Genomic DNA, 21,021 nt, shown 5'->3' with positions numbered 1-21,021 from the left:
TGGTAAATACAGGAAGTTGATGCTATGAATAGATAATTTCACAGCTGATTCCTTTTCTCCTCTACTCTTTTCCTTATTGTCTTCCAATAATTAATATAAAACAGTGGTTATTCAGTGCAGGAAAGCTGTATAAATACAAACTAAACACAGCCAACTATGAACAATTGCCACAGTGATTTAGGAAGAGAAAAGCAGACAAAAATACATTTTAGAATGAATTTTTTTCTAAGGAAGGTAATTGATGGCAGGGTCAAACCTCTTGCTCTGGAAAAGAACGCATCTGAACTGCCTTGGAGGTGATGCTCTTATGCTGTGGCATGGTCTGTGTGTGGTGTCACAGCAATGTCACTCCCAGAAGTCCTTTGTTAGACTCTCATTGTCTTCTAGCCTAATCCAGCTACAAGCACTGCAGTGTCTCGGATCACAGAGAACAAGCAACATGAAAACTGAAAACAAAAGATAAAGGCAAGCTTTTCTCTTCTGTTATAAACTCAACTGAAATATAACACATTCCCAAACAGAGGAGATAATCTTAGATGTTGTCAACCTATTTAGTTACTGTCAGATGACAAATGCTGGCAAGTCTTTGTGCCCTCCTGTTTGATTGCTGAAAATATTGTTTTCCAGAGTTTCTCCTGTCAAAGACATGTTGAAGTGGACATAAACTAAGGTGGATGCACAAAGCCAAGCTACAAACTGCTAGCGGTGGCAAGGCTGCTGCAGGACCATGGCCTCAAGCTGCAGTGAGGCTGAGCATGATTTCTTCACACTAAACTTTCTTTTCATTTCTATGTTCTTTGAACATAGAAATCATGGCTTTTGCCTCTAAACAGGACAGCCACAAACAGAATTGAAACGTTACAACCCTTAAATGAAAAGTGCATACCTCTTGCAACAAATAATTGTGTGCCAGCTTCCTAGATCAAATAGTAATAAGGGATTTTGTACCTCTCCTCAGATCTGAATGCTAAGAAATATGAGTTCCCAAGAGCAGAATATAGAAGAGCATCATCCAGCGTCACTAAAGACCATTTAAGCAACTGCTTCTTCCCACAGTGGTCAAGGAAGGAGGATTTGTTTCTCAGAACACTCTTTTGTCTGTAACTTTCTTTGGAAGGATTTTCTGCTTATTGTCTTTGCCTGACCAAAGGCAGTCCCTACTCCAACTGGGCAAAACATCCTTGGGAACTAAAAGATCTATTGTGAAAAAAATACAGGGAATATTATATCAAAACACAGTGTTTGGATGCTACTTAATAAATGTTTAATTTCAGAAATACCTACACTGTGTTTGACATCAAAACAAACATTCCTCTGAAATGACACTACTTATATAAACAAAATCTATAGCACAAAAAGGTTAAAACCATCAAACAATCCCAAAGCAAAGCTGACGAAAGCTCCTTTTAGTTTAAGTAAAGCACTTGAGTTTCACAAAAGAATCTTTAAAAATACCCCTTTTGTCTCAGCATCATGCAAACGTTTTTCCATTCTTTAGGTTCAATTGCCATTCTGACAAAACCAATACTCACCCTCCTCTCTTCTGCAGCACAAATTCAAAGCAGGAGTACCCTTGCCTTCCCAGACAATGCTGCATTCTTTCCTAAGAAGAATTTCTTTTAATGTTGAGATGTCTTGAGCATAAAATCTATAAATAGGTACTGAGGAAGGTGACTTGGGACAGCTGTGAGCTGTATAAAGGGCAATTTCCCTACTCAATGAGTGCAGCGAAATTGGATTCCATTTATTTCTATGCCAAAGACTCATAACCATGTATCCAGATGTCTGTAATTTTCCAGAATAGGAACTAGCAAGCCTCTCTCAGAAGGGAAGCAGAAACTTTTCTTGTATAGCCTAGATCTGGGAGTGTTGGTCTGCAGATCAGGCTTACAAGGGGACAGAGAAAGGCAAGGCCAGGAACATAGGTCTTTTCTCTCAACCCAAAGGCACAGTTTTATGCGTCCGATATCTGAATGTCAAGTGGGCTGGAAGGATCGAGAAAATGTGGTGATAGGTGCTTCCCCCAGGCTCATCTATGTCTTGACAGTGGCTAGGTATTGCTTCTACCAGGCTGCCTTTGAGATGATGGGGCACTTGCCTGAACTCACGACTGACAGAAAGCCACAGCACAAATCTGCTACCACAAATGCTGCCAGAGTTAGACATTTTAATAGATGCCAAAGGCAAGATGCGCATGCTCTATAATTACCTTCCACCAACAAGTGGCAGAGGTCCTCCAAGTCAAGGCTAAGAGATATTCATAGAAAGCAGAAGGAAAGTGTTATTCGCAGTGTGGTAGCAGTACCTTTTCCACTGGGTTATTTGTGGTAAGTCTATCTGGACATCCATGTATTAAAGAAGTGCTTTAATGTATTAATTGAAGTGCTGAGGGACATGGTTTAGGGAGTGTTAGGAATGGTTGGACTCGATGATCCAATGGGTCCTTTCCAACCTTGTGATTCTGTGATTCTGTGATTCTGTGAAAGAAAATGACAGATTTTAAATAAGACCCCTAGCTTATTACCAGTGGCAAAAGCAGCTTTGATTTATATATGTAAAGAGCTTCCACTTAGACATCATATCCACACCGTAATTTCAAATAAACATTTAAAACTGCAGCTAACAGGACTTAAAGTCTGATGATTAATCCATCACTTCACCTGTCTTACCAAATTATGCATGTTTAGCCAAATAAAGTATTAACATTCTACATTTTACATATAGCAGCACTGTTAAAATAATCCACTGCGACAAATGTTTCCAGGGTGTGGGGGGGAAGACTTTTAAACTGTTGAGAACACTGATGTAACACACAAGAAGCTCTCAGAGATTTCAGAAGCAAAAGGCTGAGCTTCCTGAACAAAACCTTGCACATATTTTCTGAAAGCTTTCATACTTGTACTGAAATACACCGTTACATATTTGTGGTTGTCATCACTTGCGAGGAATCACTGTGAGGGCCACTGAGATGGCTTCTGCACCTTTCCCTGTTGCAAAGGGTTCCACACCACACTGCAAAAAGGCATAGCTAGAGACAGGAGAGGTGAAAATGAAAAACTAGACAGAGCTGAAAATCATGCTTCATCAAGAAGTGCAGTGTGGGGTTGACCAGAAGCTGCCCAGCGTAACTATGGTTTCTCACAAAAGCCTGATAATAAGCAGAACAACTGATTCAGAGCAGACCAGGAGCGAGTGTATTAAAAAGCAACGCCAGCTTGCGAAATACAACCAGAATAGCACCGAGTGCTGTGACACATAGTCAGGGAAACAGGCTCATTACCTAATGCATATGTTCGGAAACTGTTTCTGAGGGAGATTTTCTGGTGATAGGTACAGTTTGTTCCTCTTTCTGGTTTAGCTAAGTAACATTTTCACTAATTAAGCAGAAACATAAACCAGTTAGAACAACACTGTGACACATCCTGGCTCATGCCTAGGCTTGAGCTGGGAGGCTGAAACAGTGTCACCAGACCTGTGAGCCCTTTCTGGGGTGTTTTATGTGACAGAGTCAGGTTGCCCACTGAGGTGGGCTGAAAACTACAGGCAATTCAAAATGTACTTTTCACATGTTTATACAGCATATCTTGCACTTCTTTCACAATATGTTTATGTATAAAATTCTCAAAACCTGTGAGGGATGATTTACAAGCACACGACAGCCATGACACTAGGGAAAGATGGAGGTTGTTGACAGAAGGTTGCTCTTTGGGCAGGCTGTGCTCTCCTAAGTCATTCCTTGGCCCTGTTTGTGATTTTTTGCCTGCTATGATGATGTAATGCTTAAGAAAAGCCCAAGTTGTTATTGATTTTACTCAAATGATACCATCTATTAATGTCCTATTAACTCTATCACCATCATATTATGGTGTTTTTAGGCAATGTCTAGGAAATGGGTGGAGTGTGCCATGCTTTGACTACTCCCCAGTATAGACCTTCTTGTTGTGGTGGACTCTTAGCCGGCCACTAAGATATCAGAAGCAATAGATCTAGTAAAATGACAGCCTATGAATGGCAGAAGTACCAGTAATTCAGTTCGTCAGTTTGTTTTGGCATTGGTCTTTCGAGTCTGTTATGAGGCTTGGTGATTTCGGAGTTCAAGTTTTAGTCCCAACATCATGTAGAGCCTAAGCCACAGAACGAGCCAGAGATGCTGTCGCTGTATTTCAGTGCTCTTAATGGAACCTTTCTTCCATTCATTTATTCAAATACCTTTTAAAACCCAGATAACATTTCTGTGTCTTGCAGCAAGTTCCACCGCTCATCTGGTGTTGGACAGAGGAATAACTCCCGGGCTTTTCTGAACCTGCCAACTACCACTTTTCTTTCGTTGCCCCCTGTTTTTGCATTGGAGGAATGGTCTCTTCTGGGCAGCCCCTGCTCACCTTTTCCATACAGTTCACAAATCCACACTGTATCATGACTCCCACTTCGACCTTTCACTTCCAGGCTGAAGAGTTCCTCTCAGGCTCCTAAGCAGGACAGATACCTCTTCACACAACTGAGCTGTGACAACAGGCACAGAGGAGCAGGGTTTGCCAGCCTGGTCACAATGCGGTGCTCTGGAGCTAATGTAATCACTGGTTTACATAATACATCAGACACTCAGAAACCCCTGACCTGTTGTCAGAAGATTTCAGTGGGTTGTAATCTGGCGTGTCCTTGCCCCAGAACCACAGGTTCCAACAGAAAGTGATAATGGCAGCAGCTTTCCAATCAGCCCCTTTCAAAATTTCAGCCTTTGTCAGGCATGTTTGTTTTGACTGCTCCAGAGTTTCCTCTCCCTTTAATAGATGGCAAATACATTATCCAGCACAAACAGGGAGCGCATATGATCGGGCGGAGGGACAAAACAGATGGCACATGAGTCACTCCCATTTGCGAAGTCAGTGGTGAAAACACGCTCTTGCTTTAGCATCCTGCTGGAGTCTTTTTTCAAAAGACAGATGAAGAGCTGTGTTTGGCACTGCTTCCCTACAGCCTTCCAGGTGAGAAAGGAATCAACACTCAAATCCTTTCTTTATGCATCAAAAGTGATCTGGGAAAGGACTTGGGGACTGTGAAAAGCCCATCTTAAAAGTACTATTTAACAATAGTTAACTCCCCAGCAATAAAGTGCAGGGATGGTGCGATGCCACCAAGACATTGATTGCAGTGCTTTTCCCAGGGCCACAAGCTCGTGGCACTTCAGTGTATTCAGCTTTCTTGATAGATTTTTCTACTTGCTTTGTTATTTGCTTTTAATTCCTGTGCCTCCCAGCAGTAGGCATGTTCCCTGTTTTCCCTTTTTTTTCCCCCTCCACAATCCCTCTATGGGTAATGGATTTTACATGCCAACTCACATCACTGAAATATCATGAATGACACCAGTAGTAGTAGAAGACATTGGTTATGCTCTCACCAGGAAAGATCCTCGGCCTATTGGAAATAATGATTATTTGCACTGTATAAATTGGATTTCTGCCATATTAGAAGGAAAAGGCAGTGAGCAGTATTGCTCTGCTGCTGAGTATTCATTGTGTTAAAGCTAAAATAGACATAATATCAGATAGCTACCACCTGGAAAATGCATTATATATCTGGGTAAGAAGAAGTCCTAATCTGCAAACATATTTGTACATGATTACTTCTACACATTGCAAGAAATTTCCTTGAAATTCAGCGAGTATAACATTAATAGTCTTTATTCATGTCTGCATATGACAGTCTTGGCTTACGGGAACAGGTACAATGTAGTTATTCTTAACAAACAACTTTAGCAAATATTGTCTTGTATTTCAGGAATGGGAGATTGCTGCAATCAAAGATATATAATCAATTATCATATTATTAGTTATTTCTATTTTAGCTGTGCAAATTTACAACTCCTTAGATAGCAAGAGACAATTCACTTCATATCTAGAAGGGATTCTTTTCTCAAAAAAAATCAAGCCAGCATTAATTCCGAGAACTATCCGAATATTAAGATTTGGATTTCAAAGAAAAATTATTATTGAAAATCTGAATCATTCACAAAACAATTTAATTGTGAAACCTGTCAAAATCAAGATATGTACACAAAGAGTCTTCCTCAGTTTTTTTCCTCTTTCTGTTTCACAATGACACAGTGAAATTGATAATATGAAAATTATTCTGGTTTTGCGTTTCATTTTCTGTTTTATTGCCTTTAATAATTTTGAAATCTCCTCACCTTTGAAAAAGAAAAATTAAACAATCTCTCCTTTGTGTCACATTTCTAGCACTAGAAAGGTTTTTCAAAGTTTCAATAGCAACCAGCAGCAGAATCACTTGAAAATGCAAAAGAAATTTGACTGTGTGGGCAGGGGTGCCTGTTCAGTTTTCATTTTACTGTGCCCAGCTGCAAAGAAATATTTGACACTGTTAAAATTTCAAAACAATCAGACTTCACTGTTTTAAAAGTTCCCTTTTGAAAAACTATGTAGTGTCAGACAGAACAACACCCAGAAAAAAATTCTGACTGTGGCAGACACTGGTTATTTACATTGGAGTGCCAATAGTGATAAGCATCAGTAGAAACAACATTTCCCGATTACTCAGAGTAGCAGTGCTCTAATAAAGAAAAATAACTTACAGAAATTATCTTGTCTTCTACAGTGTCTGCTCTTAATGGAGGAGATCTGCTACGGAAAAATACATTTTTCTAAGTGGCCACTGATTCTGTGTGTCCCCATCTTTAGACGTCTAAAGTGTGAGACTTTACAGGGATCTGATTTTCTCACACCACGCAAACTCAGGCTCTTCAAACGTGTTTCACGTTCAAAGTTTTTCACTAGTACATTTTTGGCACGTGCAACATGGTGTATCAAAGCTACACCAGAGAAGAGTCACACATGCACACAGATTTCACAGACCAATAAACAGAATGAAAAGTACAAGAATTCATGAAGTTGAGAGAAGAAATAATATAAATGGAAAGTTATAGATGATACAAAAAAGATGATCTGTAACAAAACAAAACAAAACAAAACATCCTTTTATTCATTGCTAATGATGCAATCCAACTTTGCATCACTAAATTGGCTTTGATCTTTGTCTGTGTTACCCTCCTGTGCATGCAGATATAATTGCTGATTTCTGCTGTTGTAGCAACATTTTCCACTGTGAGCGTAAGGGATTCATGGCCTCTCAGGCTTGGATCGGTGCCAGGTCATGGATCTGCTGCCAGACTCTGTGCAGCCACCCTGCTCTCCTACGTTGATGTAGTCCATCAGTTCTCTGCTCCCTTCTGCCTCTGGTCAGCCCAGGGGAGGGTGCTCCAGGAGGTCACATACAGCCCCTGTCCAAGAAGGAGTTTACTTACACGATTCAGGTAACTCAAGTAGAAGTGAGTGTACTTTTTCACATTCCACACACAGATGACTTCCTGCAGAGAGTAAAGACTTGGCCTGAGCCTTGCAACTTGTGCTGAATAAGCAAAACAGTGGAATTTTGAAGTGGAAAATGTAAAAGAAAATTGTCCTTCAGGTCACATGTAAATGCTTGTGAGAAGGTGAAGATGCATCACTTCAATCAGCCTGTCACCCAAAACCTGTAGAACAGAAAAAGTACCAACAGAAATAAAAAAATATCTCAGACTTTAGCAGCTCTGGCGTGGTTTATCTCAGAACAGTACTATAATTGCTGAATCTGAGCAACACTTTTCCAAAAAAAATGGAAATGGGACAAACATATGGGACAAAACATAACTGAGTAGCTCACACATAAGTAATTACCGGCACAGATGTACCCTGAACCCACCATGCCTTTCTGCATGTAGCACGAAGTAACAGTTCTAAGAGACACAAATAAATTTATACATCCACTTCAATATATGCAACCAAGGCATGAACATATGATTAAATCTTAAAGTATTGATACTAGCTATACAATCTCTTTGCCAGACCACAAAAAAAGACTTATAACCACATGATGAACATCTGCAATTGCTCTTTGGATGAGTTTCCTTTCTTGAATCTGGAATGGGAAAAACTTGGTATTCACACTATTACTTGCATTTCCTCCATCTGATCTGTGTATTAAGGAATTACAAGTTGTCACGTTACTAATTTTTTTAGTTGGGCGATGTTTTTTGGACAATAAATCTTATTTTCCTCTTCATGTTATTCCATATGAAAAAAACCCACATTAAAAATAATGTGACTTTGTTAATGAATTTGAAGAAATTAGATGTCCCCAGAATCCCTGGGTCTTGAAATCTTAACACCTCAATTCGAATGTGGAGAAATGCAGTCCCGAGCTGCATGTTCAGGACAGTGGAGACCCTCTGTTAAAGGGAAGTTCCCAGTCTGAGTCTGCAATGGAGGGAAAAGACAAGTTGCCTGTTTCACATCCTAATTATGGCAGATTTTGTGCAGAGGATGCCAATTTGTTAACTTAATTCATTAGGTTTTTAAGGAGGAAGGGTAAAAGAAAACAAAAAAAGTTTTCTACACAGAAGATGGGTGTAGGTCCCTCAAGCAGGACCGCTGGTTGTACTGACCACAGCTAGCAGAGAGGGGCTTAGGGCAGATCCTCTGGTATTCCCCACATCCTTACATCCTCAAGCATCCTTGGGAAGGCTACAGAGGTGCTGGACCACGTAACGGAGCACTGAACCAACCCTGGCCATCTCTTCTCCCCATCCTACTCACCAACAGGTCACTTCTCACAGGGGCAAGTGAGACCAGACCAGCTGGGGAAGGGGCCCACAGGCCCAGGAAGGAGGGGGTGTCAGGTGGGAGTTCAATATTGCACAAGGATGAGGGGAGGGACACGATTCACAGGAAATGGCCTGAAGAAAAGCAAAGTGCCTTGCATACCTCTCACACATACACTCATAACATCACATGGCCAAGGACCTGTGTCCTCTACAGAGCTCCTGGTGTAGCCCATGCCTTTGTTTTGGTTCCAATGCTGTTTCAGGGTTCTTGTGAAGAAGCTTAAGGTCACGGATACCACCCTGCTTTTCTGCTGACATCCCCTCTTGGAACTGTTCTATGTGTACCCATGGTAACAGCAAATTCACTAGGCTTGTCCATACACAAATCCCCTGATTGCTCACAAAAGAGATGTCAGAGAACAATGAAGTCCGGATAAAATTCAGATGCAAAAATTACATTACTTATTCCAAAAATGCCTCTAACAGATAGATTAATGCAACCTTTAGTTTGAATATCCAATACTTGTTTTACCTTTACAACTCACTTTCAGTATAAATACGTCTGTTATTACCAAGATTTACTTAACTTAACTCTTAACTGTTTTCAGCTATACAACATGGTGCAATAGGGAACAGACTGAAGGATCACCGAGTCAGGACAAGACTTTTACTGATTTGAACCATCTGGTAAAAGTGATTTCCTTGAGTCCAGGGCAAGAATCCCACAAATTGCTATAAACTAATAAAAACGTACAGCCTACAGCAATTCCATGAGCTATGATAACAAACTCAAGCTGTTGAATGAACAGTATAGCCAGCAGCTCCCCAGAATGGTTCGTTGATTAGTCAACACCAATGCAGAAAACCTTCACATGGATAATTTATGGTTCACATAAAGATCACATTATTATAACATTTTCTTGTTCACTCAGAGATAATAAAAGACATACTCCAAATCAATATTTATTATTTTAGTTTTCCTTCCTCCCTATTGTTAAGCTTGACATCCTTCTCCTCCCTATTTATAGCCTGCCATTGCTAACTGAACCTCTTTGCAACCTCCAAGATAAGTATCTTTAAGAGATCCATATATAATGATAGCAATAAACCAGTCCCTTCAGACACGTTTAACCACAATGGAATATTGTCAAGCTCCGAAGACAAGTTGTTCCCTGAGGAGCAGAACTACTGAACCTTGATTTCCTGCAGTTCAGCATCCCACAGCTTTCATCTTCCACCCCAAATAACCCCTTGCTTCCAGTACTATAAGTTCACCGGTCCCTTACATCCTTTCATAGTATCCTCCATGTCCTTGTAACATTTTATCTGGCAATATCTCCACTTGTTTTCACATCTCCCAGGCTTTCTGCTGAACCCACTTATTTATCCTTCATGCCCTTGCTGCCCTTTTCTGCCTAGCTCCTGGGGCAGGAGACAACAGGTATTGGGGCTAGGCTAGAAATACACATTGGAGAACTAGTCTGCCAAAAGATGTCTGCCACCTGGCTAGCTGAGGGACTGCCAAAACCAACACAGAGCACCAAGTTGTCCAGACAAGTAACGAAGAAAACCTCTTTATTCTTCCCAACTGCCTGGATTTTTTCAAAACTTGATTCATAAATCAGGATTGCCGGAAACACTGTCCCTTCCCAGATTTGGTTTGAAGCACTTGAGAGCGTTACGAGTTACCCAAAGGGCCACCAGATAGGCAACATAAACCCCTCAACTTCTTCTCTGAACACCACAAAGCCAACCACTTGCCAAGCCACCTCATACTCCAGAGTCAGTCAACAAAACTGACTTGCAAAACTCCATATGATCTTCACTAGACTGACCACATTCTTCTTGAGGTACCAATCCTCACTTTTTTGATGTCTAGTGCTTAATTTGCATTAAAAGATCTGTTGCCTATTACCATCAATGTTGCCAACCCAAATATATAACAATGTCAAATCTGGTTATGCTGATAAAGTTTTGCTCTCTTTGAGGTGGAACTTTTCTTTCATTATTGTAAGTGTAATTTATAAAATTTTTGTGTTCAAAAAGAAGGAAAAGAACACAAAAAAAAAATTACTCAACGAGTAAGGAAAGCCCGGAAACTAGACAGTTAAGACAAACAAAGCTGCAGTATCCACATTTCTTCATACAACTCTTATAAACAAAGTTTAGCTCCCTGAATCCTAGTGGTTTATACTCTTTGGGCAAATATTGAGCTGATATGATGATTCATGTCACTAGTCATACTCAAAAGCAGCACTGTGTTCCCTCTGCTGTGTTTTAGATGTGTACAACAGAATGTTACTATTTGATCCAAAACATGTTTCCTTGCTTCCTTTTCCTTTGGTGTATTAGCAGAGGTTTTGGCAAGCCTAACTCCTTTTCAAAGGTTATCAGAAGACTGATTCTCATTTCTTTGACTTGGGGAAAACTAAGCAGGTGTGACAAACACGTATTATATCCCTCTGTGAGCCAATACCTGTCCCCCATGGGCAGTGTCCAGCCCTATCTTTTCTTCCACAACAGAAGGCTCACCTTTGAGTCTTGACTTTCACCAGCAAGAAAGGAGAAAATATCCTTAAAGCCACTTTGACATCAATCAATAATTTTGCTTACCTTAAGACTATCATTCATATTATAACAGCATGTTCAAGGCTGCCATTCAGCTGCCAGCTAGTCCCCACATGGGTACTGAAGTTTTCCTGGGTCACCTCAGCACTTAGCAGTAACTCAAGAATGACAAATCGGTCAGGGCTCCTGCTGTGGTTGGGGCTCCTGGGAGCTCAAATGCAGGATGGTCTCACCAATTAGCTGCAGCAGAGTGGCCAAACTTGGAAACACAGAATAACGGAATCACGGAAAAAAATATTTCAGATTATTTTTCAGATGATCACGCATTTTTGTTAGCAATGAGACAGAGAGAGAAAGGATAGAGGACAGTCAGTGCAGAGGAGAGGAAGCGAAAGCTGTTAAAGATGGCATCTCACTCAGAAGAGGACATGCAGGCAAGCAGAGCCTAAAACCTATATTTAAGTCACTTGGCTTTCCCCAGCTCTCACTGGAAAAAGGGGTCCAGGTTTCACAGGCATGCAGGATTTTTTTTTTAATGTTACTTGGAGTAGTATCCCTATTTTATTGTTATTTCATTGCAGTTTTTAGCCTGGGGAGACATAACATGTGTGCATATTCATGTATAAAATGAGAGATGAAGGAAGAAAAAAATACTGGGCCAGACCCAAGCTTGCATCATCTGTGGGTTTCCTCCATAAATATCTCTATTTTCCTAATAGGGACAATCATTAGTTGACTGTAGCTCATATCATGATAGTACCGTATGGCAGATATTTGACTATTTTTTGAGCAAGGTAAAAACTACATGTGTTTTTCTGTCACTTATTTTTTGATAAAAAAATATCCCTACATTACGGAGAAGAGACAAAGAGGGAAAAGAAGAATCTATGCTTTCCTTGACATTACACAGTGCTTTTGAACTGTGAACTCCCCTATCCCTTGTAAGAAGACTTTTTAAGAATTTCAGTTATTGAACATGCTGTGAATTTCTTTATTTAATCTTAAATTTAAAAAAATCCAAGTCTCACTCTCTGCAAGAACAAAATGTGAGAGTACACATATTGTGCAGACACATATTGTACAGTACTGCAAAATGTGCTGCCATAATTAAACAGAGCAGTGTTCAAAGCAATAACAAAAATAAGAATAAAATGCTGAAAATAAGACTTTTCACTATTTTCATTCTGACAGGCAGCTTCATGTAACATACCTGAAGACTGAAAAGGTGTTGCACACCTTTTAGTGCTGAAGTTCTGGCATTCTGAGCTTCAGCAACTCTTATTATCCTCATCTTCAGGCTTTCACTATATTTTATCTTCACATGTTTTAGAAATAGATTAAATTACTATCACAGAAATATGCCGCCTTCTTCTGATTAAACAGCACTGCCTCCATCCTGCTTCCTTGTGTGTTGCTGATGCAGTCTAGTAAGGACTTATTCTTTTATATCAGATTTTAAGAAAAAGAATATTGGATTAACATGTTGACTAGAATTTTCAGAACAAAACAATAGCACTTACATTAACAAATGAAAGGTCTAGAAAGTCCTCAAAGGTATTTGGTTTAGACTGATTGTGGATATTTTCCTAGCATGAGATCACATTAAAATTTTTACTGCTATTATGTTAATTGCCATACAAAATCTTACATAACTATGCTTAGAAAGCAAAATTGCAGACTGAATTTCTTATTCAGCCTATAATCTCAAATTAATGGTGTTTAGTTGTTGTTGTTTATGGACTTCCTTGTCCAATTGGTCTGAGTGAAAAATTACAAATACAAAAAATCTTTGCCCTGGGATATTTACAGTCTACTGGATGAGCTGCCTTAAAAAATAGTGAAATAATGCAACCAGCTAGATTTTTATTTAAAATTCTGCTTTTTAGCAATGAAATATCACCATGTCTACTAGAGGAACTTGCCAAATTATCATGACTACCAGGCAAACATCTAACTAGAGCATCTGAGAAACAACTATCATTAAAAAAAGTATTTGGTAATTAAAAGCCGTGATTAGCTCAGAAAGGTGAGTTTGGCAGGGTCAGACAGCTCTGTCTGGATTTGATGATTCACTGTAGATGCCATTCTTATCATATGTAATGCTCTCGGTTACTATGGGATAATAGATTCTTCACTGAAAACCTACTCAAATTCTCCCACTCCGGAGTCCTAAATGAATCTATACACAGTTTGTACCTTGTATATACCAGCCAATGTGCATTATTAAAAACGAACCAAGGGCAATTTTCCAATGCCTGAGAGTTAAGGAGACAGTATGCCAATTTTTCTAACTCAATGTTTTACAACACAAACCCATTGCTATATAAATCACTGATAAATAATAACCCCCTTAATACTATCTTCATCTTCCATTAACCAAAATATTCTTAACCTTAAATTGCAAAATTAAATCAAGGAATATTGCTCTATCCCATATTATATGCACTGTTCATCTCCTTACTATTCAATAAAACAGAACGTAACAACAGGATTCAACCTGTAGGTTCACTATTAGAGAATTTTAATCAGCTTCTGTGCTGCACAATTTCAGCTGGAAATGGGTGGATTAAGGTCTACAGATACAGTGTATATTTAAAAAATATTTCTAGAAACAACCAGAATTTTATTTGGCTAAATATTTTGAAAATGCTCTTTGTAGCTGTAAATTAGTAGTAGCTACCATTTTATTTTTATATTTGTTATTTACATTTCTATTACTGTTAGTAACTCTGCATCTATTTCACATATGTCAATTATATATATCTTGGGCATATTTGCAACAAATCATAACAAAAATGCCATATACCAGGCTTGCAAAAATAAGGAAAATAACACAGCTCAAACAACCAAAATACACATCAAAACCTGCAGATAGGCCCACCACAAAATATTAATGGCTAAAGAGCATGTGTTCAGGCCTTTATCAAAGGCCAGCTCATTGATGACAGAAAGGATACACTATTAGCCGTGAACTAAGGTAAGAGACTTCAGCCATTTTTCACTGTGTGACATGACAAATAATAATTATGTGGTTTGATGGTAACTTTGCAATTTTCTCAATAGATTTCATTTCGATATAACCTATACTAAGTGATGGCTTATTAATGGTGACAATATACCTAAAGGCAGCATCTTTTCATTTGGAAATATTGTTTTTTAGTTTCCAAATGTATAGCTCAAAAGAAATTCTTAACAAATACAAGAAAGTACCACATAATATCCATTACTTACCTATACATGACCCCCCTCATTTTTTCCTTGATTCTCACTCCCTATTTTTCCCTTCTCCGTCTTCAGGGAAATTATTCTGAGCTGCATCTTGTTCTTCATAATCCATCTTTCAGTTGCATCCATGGTTTTGCAGCTTCTGCATTTATTTCCATTTTAGCTCACAAGTAAGGCGCATACTTTGGCAGCAAAGGGTGCAACAGTGTTTTGTAAGAATCATGGTAGTTTTGTATACCGTAGCGCAGGTGTTCCCCCACTGCATTCTGTTTGGCATCGATTATCCAGCCACTCATTGTTAAGACGGCGACAGCAGCAAACTTGTTGTTGCAAACATTATTTCCAAACTCATGCTTGGTAGAGCACCATCAGTGCCAGTTGGAGTAAATATTCTTCATACAGCAAAAGTTCACTAGAACCTATGTCACTCCATTTGTCACAGCAGGGTTGCTAACAACAGTCATTGATATCAGCTGTTGCAATTTCAGGGATACGCAGATGACTCAAGAATTACTAAAAATTTTGAAAGGTGAGATGAAAGCTCCCCTGTTTGCTCAAGCTCAGTGAAGTATTATTAAGAACACTTACTTGGCATAGGTTTTAATTTCCCAGAATTCCCTTATTAGGAAACATCAACATTGCATTTAAAAGGCACACAGACAACCACTGCCTTGTATATGCAAGTTTCAAGCCAATATATACTTTATTATTCTATATGAATCTTTCCCAGGTCTATGCTCCAGTTTTCCAGAGCATTGGCAATAAATATATTTGCTGAACTCAGAAAGATCACTATTTTCAGCAGTGATTACGACTAGTTTTATCCACCATTTGGGGCCTGAAGGACAAGCTCCAATACCAATCTTTGCATCTGCCTCCACACTGCAAAGTTTGAGAAGCTGAGTTCCTCATAGTTGCTGTTTAGCTTGAACTAGAGGCATGTGCTCATGCTCTAGAGAATGATGTCGTATCATTTATCTTTGTAAAACATTTTTCATAGTCTTTGACCAAGAATGGGAGGAGGACTGACTCATTCAATTTTTCTCCACTGTCAAGTCTTGCAACCAGTATCTGTGAATGCAGATTTTGTGCTTGCACTGGATGCAGCAGGGCATTTCTCAACAACTTCTGTACTTCTGGTAAGCACCCATCATTTTTAAGGAGACCCTGGCAGCTGGTTGGCTAATAGTCTGGCAGAGTAGTTTATTACACAAAAAAGTCCAGATAATCATGGTACTGAAGGAATTTAAACATCACATCTCGTCTGCTTCTCTGGACAACTAAATTCATTCCAACACAAAGTCCAAGACATGAATGTAAGAAATAAAAAACGCTGTCAGGTTTTCATTTCCAACACCTTTTAGATATCCGTGTTATACTTTAAACTTATGCATGTTTATAAAAATGAATAATTGTAAATGAATGAGTCAAAATGCTCTTGGAAGATAGTATCAAAAACATTGCTGAACCATTTAAGCATCTCTTCCAACTGGGCAACCTCAAATATGACTATTTTTTAGCCAAGAAAGGAATTAATTACATACTAATAAAAAAGTTTCATCTTTTACCCTGTCAAGCCTGATAACACAGGTATTATGCCATCTCTTCAGCAGTCGCTGGATAAAGCCTCAAACTATGGTGCCAAATTCTACACATATTCCTCATAATTATGCTTCTTGGAAACATATGCTAAAGTAAACAGAAGATTGCAAATGGTTTTGAAGTCACCATCCTAGGAATGTTTCCATATAGCCTGTGCATTAATGCTAAGTTTTAATTAATTAATTAATTGCATTAATGCTAAGTATTAATTAATTAATTAATTGCATTAATGCATTAATTAATGCAATTAATTGCATTAATGCATTAAGGCTTGCACAAAGAGTATCATCTAAAACACTTACATTGGGATCTCAAATACATCCAGAGTCATTGGTACCTGATATACCTGTCTGTTGTGGGGGAGGTGGCAGAGGGCAGGTAGTCTGTACAATGGTAGCTTCTCAAAACATCTTTCTGGATTGAAGCATTAAACCTTGTACTGCTGAATTGCTTTTGATATGACAACAAAAAGTGTCTTTAGAAGGTGCTCTCCTGCATGTTCTACATCCCCGGTGTGCTCTGCCGGTCTGTAATGTGGGAGGGCCTGTCCCAACCCTAACCCTGAAAGCTTTATCTAATGTGGATTGTTCACTGTTTATAGGTCACAACAATAAATTATAGGCTTTCTGGACATAGTCTTACAAATGGCAATAGAACAATGCCATTTATGCAATATCAGCTGTCCTTCCTGATTGCCTCCTGAAGGCTATCAGCATTGCTCTCACTTAATGTCCTGTGCACAGAAGGAAGAATATGTAGTAGCGGCTCTATGTCTTACACAGAAGTTGATTATAGGTTTTCTATCAAGACTAAAAGGTTGTCTTCGTCTCCCAAGTTACTGAATAAGACACATGATGCCCCATCCTGCTTAATATTTCAATGCCATTGACATTCCTTGTTAGCCTCAGAATGCAACTTCCTAAAAACCAGCAGTAAAATGTGCTTTGGGAGATGTTTTTTTCCACATGTGACTGTATAACTGTACTGACTGAAAAAGCCTATCAAAGGAACATGGAAGAGACAGAAGTCACGCAACTTTTGAACATCAAACTGTGAGTCTGCTGGCAGTTAATGGTGGAACTGCTTTTCTGAGAGACACCCAGATTTTCAGATCTGTTAGTTTACATGATGAAGGGCTAATCGCCATAAAAGCAAAGGATGGGAAATAGGGACAGGATTGTACCAGGTAGAGGAAGCAAATAGCACCTGGACCTGGCTGCTCCCAAGGATTTTAGCAGAGGACTGCCCAGCCATAGCCTGGGTGTTGGAGGAGTCTGTGAGAAGTAGTCTCACCAGATAGCCTTGCAGGCTGAGCAGAGTTACTGCCTGCAGGTGTAGGGGACTCATCATGGGATGAGCACTTGGGGATGGTGTAAAACTGTGCACGATCTGTTGAAGGTGTTAGTGGAAATGTGTGAAATTTTGGGGATATTAAGAGTAAAGACAAAGGGCAAGAACAGGAGGGTGAAGGTGGCTTTGTGAAGGAACAAATGTGGAAAAATACAGAGGTGAGTAGATAAAAGGGGCTAGTTGCATGTAAAAAGGCTGCTGGTTAGTGTGTTTTTTGCTTACCACAGCCTTCAAGTTAAACTGTTTTTCTACTTTACTGGATGAAGGACTCTGTTCTGTATGCACATGTGCATGTATATGTGTGTGTGTGTGGAGGTGTTCATGCAGCAGATGGAGTCAGGCCATGGGTCAAAGGGCCCATGTGTCTGGCGTGCTAGCAATTGGACACACCTCCGTGTCTCTGTGCGCCTGTTTCCCCAGGGAACATCAGACCTGTGTGAGTGCACGTAGGTTAAGGGATCTGGGAGCCAGCTATCAGGGAGACCATAGGTCAGGGTCTGAATACCAGAATGTCAGATACTGGAGTGGCCATAGATCTCCACAAGTTTCCAGAGAGACCAATGAGTATATGTGCACACATTTATGTGTAGCAGAGCGCCTGTCTGCCAGCAACTGGACTGGAATTGCAGACTCATCACTGCAACCACATAAACATCCTGGCATCCAAGTTAGCAGCCAAGAAGAAAACAATGTCAGAAAGGAAGAGGCTGGACAGAGCATGGGACTGTGCAATGTGCGACCTGAGAAACATTTACATCCACCTGTTCCCAACTATAAAGCTGAAGTTCCTCACCCAGCTAAGCCAGGCAGAGGAAACTGCAGTCAGCTGATTTGGCAGACCTCCACGCATAAGATTGTCAAGGAAGCTGGTCACAAGGAGCACATTCTCAGCCTATGCAAGTCTTATTCTCCCAAGATTGGAGAAGGAGGAAGAACCTGAAGGAGGCATGGCCTCACAAGGGCAAAACTGACATGGGAGACACACATAGATGCCCAAGTGCTTTGCAGTAGTGCATACAACCTAGAGGCATCCCATCTGCACAGGGTAGCGACAAGACAGTCACAATGTACTCTGTCAGAGAGTGTGATGAAAAGTCTGGAAATGTCACAACCAGCTTCTCAGATGGACTATGCCACATTTCAAGAGCGTGGAGTGCAGTGGTGAATTGGCTCCTGCATCATGGCATAACGCACAGCTACAGACCTAGGGTCATCCTTCCCTTTCTGGCTACAAATGGCACATCTAACTCCTGATTCAGGGGAACAAGCAGGGACAGCCCTTCTTACCCCACCGGTTGTTGCTGCAAAACAAGGCTGTGGGGAGACAACCCCTTAGGCTGCCCCTCTGCAATTGCTCCTGTGCAATTATGTCTAAGTGAAGTATTTGCATTCACTTGCAGCCTAGGCACCACTTCTGAATTTTTAATAAAACAGACTTTCATAGGTTAGAGAAAAGATGCAAAGCGATGGCATAAGGCTTCAAGCACAGCTGATGTGACGAGCTGTCAGAAGCAACAGGGAAGTGCTTTCCCTTTACAGTGTGGTAGGACTGGGTGGCTTCAGGCTATGTCATGCAGCCTTGCCAAAGGCATCACACCTTCTCATCGATGCCGGCTGCAGGGCAGAGTTCCCAGGGAGCTTTGTTAGAAGCCAAGCAAAGAGTAGCTTTTAATAAGTGAAAGGAGGGAGGTGGGGTGAAGAATCACTTTCTTCAGCAACTGGCACTCCAAAACCGCAATCTGATCGCAGGACTCTGTTTCTAACTCAAGTGTAGAGGAGGATTATGAGTGCCCTGAATTTTCTATTGAATGGAGCACATTAGAAAATCCTGCACACATCTAAGAAACTGCAAGTCTAGGCATTAAAAAATATGCCTCTTTAAACTTCATGGAAGTAACAAAGGATGTTTGACTTTGAACTCCCAGTTACGAGCATTCAGGGCACAATATAGCTGTGCAAGCAACATGCAATTTGTAATTGATTTGACTTATTAGGGTTTTCTCTCCTCTCTGAATATGTACAAACATGCTGCAACTGTTACATGCATTTTTTTATTCAAATGCATTTGTTTAACACTATTCAGAATTTTTGACAAGGTGGATTGATCATAAATAATCAAAAACTGAATAGTGCTGATTAGCTGTAATTTATTAGGGAAAAAGAAATGTTTGAACAAGCCAGCAAAGCACAGAAGTACTTGTAGATACAAGTTGATTTCTATATTTACTTATCTGTGTGGTCTCCAAATTTACTCTTGCCCTATATTCACACCAGGATAACTATTGTTCACATCAGCACAGTATGCAAACATTAAAGCTTGTAAGCGTGTTCACTCAAACTGAATTCATTTAAGAAGTCAGCCATTGTTTGCATACTTTTAATTACATACTAAGAACAGTCAGCACAAGCAACAGAAAAAAAAAAAAAAATCCAAAGAGAGAAGTCAGACATGCCTCAAAAATTAAGCTCCTTGTTCAAGCCCCAGCAGACAATATCAGACTTGGCCCTAAAGAACAAAGAGCAGGAAAAAGAAAACCAGAAAACAGTTCTCATTTTTCCAGCTTCCCAGGCTGCACCCAGTGAATCTTCTTCGCCTCACTTTTGCTTTGTGCAGACCACCACTGTGTTAGCGAAGCCATTTTCTTTGCCCAGAAAATGGGAATACTCCCTCTGATGAGCACTTGAAGCATAGTAGGGGGGAAATAACAGTGGTGGAGAGAGGTTTCCCTGAAACTAACTATAATGGATTCCTTTTCATTCCTGTGTTAAGGGACTTGCTTCAGAGCAGAAGAGTAGCCAGGTTCCTTCAGAGATATTATCCGCCCTTTCTTTCACCTTATATCAAATGGAGACTGAAAGGGGAAATATTTTCCTTTGCCTTGGTGTATCTGTCTCTGGTCCTCAGGGGCTCTGCATCATATAGGACCAGAGTGGGTTGGGGATTTGTGGTCTAAGATTTAAAGCAGGAGGAAAGAGAGATAGAATCCCTGGATTACAGTCTTTGCTTTGAGATAGAGGTAAATAGCCACTTACATTCAAATACAAAACTTCCCCTTTGAATTACTTTTTCCATTCCCTACCAATCCCAACTTATCTCACCAAAACGGTCTTCACTTATGAAATCAATTTATAACCGATCAGACAGCTAAAATAGCTTCTTACAGTAGGTGTCTCTAGTCAATGACTGATTTGCATTAAGAAAGATATGACAGCCAAGTGTGAAGAGAAAAGAATGGTAGTTTAATTTTAGAAAAATTCCACATTCATCTGAGAAATGATTACTAAGCGCTGTGTATGTTCATACATAAATTATTTCAAAAAATGTGAAAAGATATTAAAATGCTAAATATTTTCTTGCAGCAGGAACAGGAAAGCTCCAGATAAGATAACACGGCCTTTCACAGGAAGGGATGGATCAGGCTCTTGCCCTGGGAAGGCACTCAGTGGTCCAGTGCCGCTGACCATGACACTAAGCAAGGATGAAAGCAAATGACTTGGGAAATGGGGTAGAGGGATGTGGGAGGAGAGAGAGGCTAAAGCAGAGGCAAAAGCACCTTCCAGCCTCTAGGGATGTGCAAGAACTCTCCCATTCATGTTCCACGTCTGTGAGTGGTGGGACA

Source organism: Cuculus canorus, chromosome 1, assembly GCF_017976375.1.
Source record: "Cuculus canorus isolate bCucCan1 chromosome 1, bCucCan1.pri, whole genome shotgun sequence".
Taxonomy (NCBI): Eukaryota; Metazoa; Chordata; class Aves; order Cuculiformes; family Cuculidae; genus Cuculus; species Cuculus canorus.
This window is presented reverse-complemented; position numbering follows the sequence as displayed.